This window comes from Jaculus jaculus, chromosome 3, assembly GCF_020740685.1.
Source record: "Jaculus jaculus isolate mJacJac1 chromosome 3, mJacJac1.mat.Y.cur, whole genome shotgun sequence".
Taxonomy (NCBI): domain Eukaryota; kingdom Metazoa; phylum Chordata; class Mammalia; order Rodentia; family Dipodidae; genus Jaculus; species Jaculus jaculus.
Window position 1 is genome coordinate 156,375,214 of NC_059104.1, and position 6,165 is coordinate 156,381,378.

Here is a 6,165-nt window from a genome sequence, read left to right on the forward strand (position 1 = left end):
GTTCAAGGTCATCTGTAGCTACAGAGCTAGTTCAAGGCCATCCTGAACTGAGCCCATATCTCAAACAAATGAGGAACAATTGCATGGAAAGACAGGAAGCCAGAGAGATTCAGGGACAAGGCTAGTTCTCTTTTATCACAACTTACTCTTTCTAAAACTAAGTCACTCCTTGAGACCAGCAATAAACCCTTTCAAGGTTAATGTCCCCACCCTATGCCCTAGTTACCCTCCAATAGACAACACCTCTTCCATGTTCTACCACCTCAATACCGCCAGCCTATAGACCAACTTCAGCACAAGCATTGTTTTTGTTTTTACATAGCATAGCTCTTCCTGCTCTGAATCTTGCTTAGCAAATTTAGTCATAACACAAAATCCTCTTCTTAAGCATGATTCATCAGAAAACTTGTGTTTACAGAGGCTAGGTTGCATACCACCTTCCAACTTTGTGTTTAAACAATATGTCTCCAGGCATGAGTGGGTAGGGTTATATAAGTTAGAAATTCAACTATTTTTCTGAAACAATGAGTCTTAAACTGTGACTGTCTCTTCTGGCCATGGGAAGGTTTTTATGCCTTTCTTCTAATTTTAGGGTCGGTTCTCTGGCCTGCCTTCAGTTAGCCTCAGTTCCTCAGAATCACACATCCACCTTGTAACAGACACATTGAGAGCTCATACTTCTGGTTCAATGCTAGAAAAATGAGGTATTTCAAGATGACCATGAGTATTTGGTTGAGCCCAACTTTACTTCAGCTTGAGTGCTAGTAATTGTTTAAGATATGGTAATCCATACGCAATGCTTTCCCATCACCTTCCAAGAATATCTGGCCTCTTCCCATGCTCTCTTTCTCTATGCCTTTGCTTCATCTTCCACCAATCTTGGTTCACATCATGATTTCTTGTCATCATACTATTAATGTATTAGATTTATGGAAGATTTGAGGCAACCATGGGAAAGAAATCTGGCCTTATATGCATAAGCTCAATAGCTATCTTTTTCCTTTTTTTTTTTTTTTTGTTCTGTTTTGTTTTGTTTTCTGAGGTAGGGTCTCACTCTAGCCCAGCCCAGACTAACCTGAAATAAACTATGTAGTCTCAGGGGGGCCTCAAACTCACAGTGATCCTCCTATCTCTGCCTGCTGAGTGCTGGGACTAAAGGCATGTGCCTTTTGATATTCACTTTCTATCCCATTTGGCCTCTGGAATACGAATTGTACCCTGGCTTTTCCCACTACCTTTTAATCTGGTTTATTTTTCTGAAAAAAAAAATTTTTGTGTACACATATTTTCTTTACCCACTCATCCATTGATGAGCACCTGGGTACTATGAATAGTGGCTATCACACTCCTGAACATGTCTAATCTTGCCTAATCTCAGAAGTAAAGCAGGGTCAGTTCAACATGTTTGGTACATATCCAAGAGACTACTGTTTGTCTTTTAGTGAGGAGCCTACCATATCATGCTATCTTCCCTTGATTTCTCTGCAATTATACAGTATAAATTTCTCCCTGGCATGTTGGGTTCATAACATTGAATAGTTATGCATTAGTTCTTAGCCCCTCTGATTTGGGCCTTAGGTGTATACGACGATCTCAAAGGCTGTTTCAAGAATGAGCTCAAGTCCAAGCTGCTTTGATCTAAGCATCCCCGTCATTGACCAAATCACTCTCTTTGTCAGAGATCTCCTAGTAATGAAGCAAAAGTAACAGAGGCCTGAGGTGTTGAAATTTTAATGAAGTCAGTTATGAATATCATATGTCACAATTTCATTACAAATGCTCAAAGCTGAGGAATGAGGTTGATTTTCATAACAGGCAAAGGAAAATGCCACCCCTCACATGGACCTTGTCATGTCAAGAACATGCATAGGAAAGATACTCAGAAAAGATAAATGAGTTTTCACCAGTAAATAAAAGAAAAAAATCCATAATATAATATATATAGCATATGGACACTTAAAGTAATATGAAGTTGCATTGATTTTCTTTGTATTATAACCACCCCATACCAGTGCCTCCTTAATAATAAATAACCACATCCTGGCTTTTCATTTCTTCTTTGTAGGATTTGCTTCATTGCCCAGGCACTGTCTACTTACTGGAGCTTAAAGACAAAGCGGGGGGTGGGTGGAGGGAAAGAAAAGGAAATCTCAGAAAGCTTTCTTCATTCCGTGATAGCTCTTCCACAGACATATGAAATAATAACACCTTTAACTGAACTGAGAAAATAGTCATTATCCACCACAGATATGTGCTCAACTGGGCTCAGCAGGTCCTAGGAACTTTGGGCGATTTGCCAACCTAACTTCTGGAAGATACATAACAGAAGATAAAAGATTCACACAGAGAAGTGTTTTGCCTCTTTCTAAGCCACGGGAACTTGAAAACTTTTAAGAAAAACAAGAGAAGATGAAACACTAACCCAATTTATGTAACAGATGGAAAAGCACAGAGCTCAGAATCTTTACCTGGAGAAATGAATGTTAGCATTATGACATGATTCACAATGAAATGAGAAGAGCAGCACTTTAAGGAGCTAGTATGCAACAACAGACCCTATTGTCAAACAAAGCGATGAACTTTATCTGATTATTCAAAATGAAGGGACACTACCAGCTATGAAATTGCCAGCTCCAATAGAGTTGAGAATAGACTGAATAGACTAATGAGGTGAGGGACACAGAATTGTGAGGTCACCATAGACATGTGTTTATCCAAATAACATATTTTTCATTTGTACAGACATGGATATGGCCAAGAAAATCTTTAGACTTGACAAAAGGAAATGAGGAGTCATTGTTACAGTCCATTTTCTTTCTTAATGACTATCTGAGCTTGGGCAGACTAGCTCATCCAAACTGAATTTACTCATTGTAAGACACAATAAAGTTTCTAGCAAATCACAGATGTGAAAGAGAGAGCTAACAGTTTTATTTTAGGTTCAAGCCTGTATTCTGGAGCCCCTGTTTAAACAACGTCCTGCAAGGGTCATCAGGATTCTGACACCAAATGATACTGCAGAGCTTTCAGATCAAGTAATGAAGACTCCGAACAGATTGTTTCAGGAAGTAGTCTATATTCAAAAATAATGCAGTTCAAGATAGATGTCATTAAAAAGTAGTCTTTCCTGCATCTCTAATTCAAATGACAGCTCAACATACTCAGAGCAGTATGCAGAGTAATTTCCTCATCTCCAAAGACATCCTTAATGTCCATATGACTGCACAGACCAGGTACATAGAGATCATATCACACCGACGCAAATGTGTAACAAGGCTTTTATTTTAGTCTACAAACTTAAAGTTCATTTTTAGGTTCAAATATTGGGGTGGTAAACGTTATTAGCATGATATGGATATTTCAAAAATTAGTGAAAACCTGTCAATTTTTACTTCAATTAAAAATGAAGATGATACACTAGACCAGTGGTGCATCCTGATAAAACAAAAATAAGCCAGGCGTGGTGGCACACTTCTTTAATCCCAGCACATGGGAGGCAGAAGTAGAAGGATCATCATGAGGTTGAGGCCACCCCTAAACTACATTGTGAATTTTGGGTCAACCTGGCCTAGAGGAGACCCTATTGCAAAAAAACCCAAAAAAGTAAATTAATAAATAATATTTCCAAAACTGACAAAAGCATTAGTTTATGGCATTGTTGATTATTATAAAAATAACACAAATTTATTTTAATAAAGTATTAATATAGCTAGTAGACATGATATTGTTTCTCAGATCAACTGGACATCATTAGAAATGTTTTACATCATTGTTTTATATTGAATTCTTCCTCATAAGATGATGATTATTTCCCTTCATATTAATGTGATTACAAAAAGAGTATTTTCATCCTGTTTAGTGTAACTTATACTTCTTTATTTCTCAAGTGCAAATAAATCTGCATAAGATAATTTTTCTTTATCCAAGTGTATCTGACATCTCTTACACACCACTGAAAATCCCGAGTTGATTTTTCCTTCCAGCCACTGTAGCAGCAAAGAAATTTCTGTGGGAGTCACTTCCTAAATGCCCAGATTCCCAGATCCACTCACAAATACATCCATATTCTGGAACAAATGGGAATTCAATGTCTTATGTGGTCAACCTTGATCAACATGGAGATCTGTTGAAGTATAAGTGATTCACCTTTCTTCTCTGTTGTGGATGGTAGTTACATATATATTTAACCATAAGATTAAGCACATGACACCCATGATAATGAATAGTTTAGGAGTCTAACCATTGAATATGTACATAGACAGCTAATTTCAAAGTTGAACTCATTTCAGTGAGCACATTTCTTCCCAATTCTAAACTTATTTGTGTCCATTTTTGTATTGGAAATAATGCTCTCACCTTTTCTAATTTGCTATCCTTCTATACTATGTGGGACAGTGAATGTTTTAAGCACAAGTGCAGTAAGTAGCCTTAAATCACAGCTCCTGAACATTTGACTGTACTCAAGCACCAGACATGATATCAAGTGATGCCCACCCACACATCCACTGATAGATTGACTAACTAGTAGATTCTACTGGAAGACAGAAATATAAATATGAAAGAGAAATAATGTTCCCCTTACTAAGCTTGTAGTGTGGCAAAAGAGACAGATACAATGTGTATTTATGTGGTGTATTAATATAGTTGCTTATATGATATATGAAATACCATTATATTCTATCCTATGGAGAATAAAAGTTGAAATTGGCTGGAGAGATTTCTCAGTGGTTAAAGGTGCTTGCTTGCAAAGCCTGATGGCCCAGTTGATGGTCCAGTTCCCAGGTTAAGCCAGATGCACAAAATGGCACATGCATCTGGAGTTTGTTTACAGTAGGAGGAGACCCAGGCATGCCTGTCCTCTCACTGTTCCTCTCCCCTCTTTCTATATATATTTTTTTCCTCGAGTAAATTAATAAGTAATTTTAAAAAGAAATAAAATAATATTCATATCTAACCTTACCCTAAAAAGGTTATCTGTACTATCTTACCTCCATTATTTTGGATCTATTAATTAATGTATTTCAGTCTTACTTTTCTAAAATATCAGTTAAAACTATTTCACTAAATTTCTTTGAAGAGTCAAAAATGTGTTGAGTACCATTTAACATATGGTAGGTATTATTATTGTTCTTTGTTGTATCATTTTATTGTATCATTCATAATAAAATTTCATTTGCTAACATTTTTGTAAAATGATCATGACCCAAATTAATTCATTAAATGTTTGCCTATCCATTGCCAAGTCTTGTAATAACAATACAACACAATCAAGATAGAAATAGGTGTGGAAAATGAGGTCAGGGTGTTTAGTGGAGAATGGAAATGGAGTTTTAGGTGGGATTTGGGTAGAGAGAAGAAGAGGAGGCATCGGGTTCTTCTTTTGTTTCTCTCTCTCTCTTTCTGTTTAAGAAAAATATGGAACGCTTCATAGATTTGTATGGCATCCTTGCACAGGGCCATGCTAATCTCTGTAGTGTTCCAATTTTAGTATATGTACTGCCGAAGTTCTTACTGTGTTCCCAGGACAGGGAGGTTACTGGTGATCTTAGTCTTCTGGAGGATGGTATTCAGCATGGTGTAGCTAGGAATCCTCATGTGAGGTCAGGACTCCCACAGCTTGGCATTTGTACGGAGAAGAACCTCCCATCTCTGTGGGGTCCACGGCAATGACACCATCCTTGTTCTCCCTTCAGGAAGTGTTGACTTATAACTCGCTCAAGCTATGCCACTCGGCTGCCTTTTTCTCTGTTCTGCCATCTGTGTTTGTCATCATGTGCACTCAATTAAGATTGATGTCTATTCTAAGAGAACCTGAGTACTCACCAAGCTCTAAAGAGAAATCACTCACTAGGAACCAAAGTGACATGGCTTTATTACATGCTGAAGGCAAACAGCAGCCAAATGATAAACCACATACTTTTTTTCTAATTGTTGCAGTGAGGTATGTTTCAAATGGCATCAGACTAGACTTAGGTAACACACGCCAGTAACCTAGGCAAACCGAACTGCTGTTCATTAATGGATGGGAGTCTTTATATCCTGTTCCGCCATATTTCATTCATTCTAATAAGAAAGATTTGCTCTTATTTAGGCTTGTTTGGATTAATGAGTTTTATTTCCTCCTTCATAATTTATGTTGAGTTAATCCTCTTGGACAGTATCAAG

At 37.4% G+C, this 6,165-nt stretch overlaps 1 pseudogene; it reads right to left on the reverse strand.

Annotated features, from left to right (window-relative positions):
- Positions 1-5,409: 5,409 nt before the first annotated feature.
- On the reverse strand, positions 5,410-5,508 carry LOC123459703 (annotated as a pseudogene).
- Between the last annotated feature and the right edge of the window lie 657 nt (positions 5,509-6,165).